This window comes from Myotis brandtii, unplaced genomic scaffold (genome assembly GCF_000412655.1).
Source record: "Myotis brandtii unplaced genomic scaffold, ASM41265v1 scaffold160, whole genome shotgun sequence".
In the NCBI taxonomy this organism is placed as follows: Eukaryota; Metazoa; Chordata; class Mammalia; order Chiroptera; family Vespertilionidae; genus Myotis; species Myotis brandtii.
The window spans coordinates 3,335,548-3,338,069 of NW_005355833.1; the positions used below are offsets into that span (position 1 = coordinate 3,335,548).

Below are 2,522 nucleotides of genomic sequence, written 5' to 3' on the forward strand. Positions count from 1 at the left end.
ACCCTTTTTTTTAATGATGTTTACTTTGAATTTATATTAGTTCACACAAACACTCCATCCATGCTTTTGTTCCGGCCCTCCGGTCCAGTTTAAGAACCCATTGTGGCCCTCGAGTCAAAAAGTTTGCCCACCCCTGCTCTAGCATAACAGTATTATTTTAACAGTTTTTATTTTTGTTGTTGTTACTCTTCACCCGAGGATATTTTTCCACTGATTCTTAGAGAGAGTGGAAGGGAGGGGGAGACACACAGAGAGAAACATCAATGTGAGAGAGAGACATTGATTGGTTGCCTCCTGCATGCACCTTGACCAGGGCCGGGAATTGAACATGCAACTGGAATTGAACCAGGACCCTTCAGTTCACAGGCAGATACTCTATACACTGAGCCAAACCGGCCAGGGCCACCTGGCTCTTTTTTGTTGTTGTTAGTTCACATCTTTTATTAACCCATATGCAATTACTTGTCTTCTGGTTTGTTGAAGCAATAGGTCAGACAACATTTGCCACAGTAATGTCTGTCAAAGTAGCTGGCCATAAAACTCCAGCACCACATTCATCTGAAGAGCACCCCCGACGAAGGTGACTGCTTTTGCCATTCTCATCCACTTTGTATTATCTCAGGACAGCCAGCTTAACCTTCTTTCTCTTGTGCTTATTCTTCTTGGGTGTGATGTAAGACTTCTTCCTTTTCTTAGCACCACCATGAAGGCTCAACACAAGATGAAGAGTGGACTCCTCTTGAGTGTTGTAGCCAGACAAAGTACGTCCATCCTCCAGTTGCTTGCAAGCAAAGATCAGTCTTTGCTGATCAGAAGGAAATACTTCCTTATCCTGGATGTTGGCCTTTGCATTTTCTATTGTGTCCGAGGGTTCAACCTTGAGAATGATGGTCTTTCCCATAAAGGTTTTCATGAAAATCTGTATCTTAGCTACGAGTCCACTACAGGTGGTGGGTCGGAAAGGAAGAGCTGCTTGTCTCTTCTTAGTAGCGAGAGAATTTCTCCCAGAACTATGCCCCCACCCCAGCAGATTTCTTCTCTTGGCTAGAATTGAATCTAGACCACTCCCTTGGTGCTTGACCCAGGGTGCCCTTTCCATAGCACATGGCCATGGAGACCAACTCTCTGCTTTCCCAAGGAAGGATGGGATAGATTTAGACAGGCAACCAGCAGTGTATATCATGACAACTTATACCTTGTGAGCTTATAAATAGCTTCTAAATGCTTTTTATACGTTTCTACTAATGTGTTTCTCTCTCCACATCCCATGCTTGGGGTTACTTCAACTGCCACCATCCCTTTCTTAACAGCCTCAAGGGTATTCTCTCTTTAACCCACACCCCATCACATACCTCCACTCCATGTCCCCAGAAGCCTTCTAATTCCCTATTTAAGAAAGTGGAGAGAATTTCATTTCTTTCTCCACTGACTGAAAGAGAGCTCAGAATGCCATTCTCCCATTTATTTATTCACTTAGTATATATTTATTGAGTGTCTACCCTATGACAGCCTGGCAGGGTGCTATGTGCTGAGAAAGGTAAATAAAGCACAGCTTCTGCCCTCAAGGAACTTGTAGAGGAAATAAGTAAATAGGCAAACCAGCTAGTATGATGGTTGTTATATAAGGGGGTGGGGATAGAGAACTATCAATAATATGGTTCAGGGACATTGTGGTGTATGATGGTTGTTATAGAAACCATATTACAAGGGGGTGGGGGTTAGAGAACTATCAATAATATGGTTCAGGGACATTGTGGGGGAAAATAAGTATTTACAAGGTGGATTGGAACCAAGCCACATTGCTGATGTTTCCAAACTACTGGCTTAAAAATGAAATTTTTGAAGAATAATCAATTTACCAATTGGGGCCATATAGTGTTCCATATTAAGAGGAAAGCACGAGGGGAGGTTAGATTCTCCAGCTTTTCAAAGCAGTTGGTGACTTTGTCATTTACTAACTTACTTGAGCATCTCTTTTCTAGATCTTAATTAGAAGTACATATATGATGTTAAAATATATTCTACTAACTGCTGAATGTTTCTTGTAAATTTTCATCAAGTTTCAGAAGGAACAAAATATTTTAGAATGAGCCCCTTATAGAATCTGGGTCTCTCTTACTCAAGATCATTTTCACTTATTTCAGAATTGTGTCAGGAGTCAGGGAGATGTTATATGACTTGGCGGCTCCTACTTCTTGAGAATCATCCTGACTTCCCACGTGGCTTTCCTAGCTCCTCCTCAGACTCATCCAATCATTGTCTCCACATCTTGGTCCTTTGCTCTTTGCTAGTCTCTGCGCACACCCTCTCCCCTGGAGACAGCATCTGTTTATGCAATGCTCCTATCACAACCATGTGACTTATACACAAATTTACACTTTGGTTCTGTCTCTCTTCCAAGTGCCAAATCACATTTCCATATGACTGATGGATATTTCCAATTGGGTGTATTACTAGTAATTCCAACTTAGTACACTGAAAGTCATCATACCCTCTTCATCATCTCTAATTCTATTTCTAAT

At 41.6% G+C, this 2,522-nt stretch overlaps 1 pseudogene; it reads right to left on the bottom strand.

The window, feature by feature from the left end:
• LOC102244289 overlaps window positions 1-1,363 on the bottom strand; it is an 18,563-nt pseudogene extending 17,200 nt beyond the window's left edge.
• Between the last annotated feature and the right edge of the window lie 1,159 nt (window positions 1,364-2,522).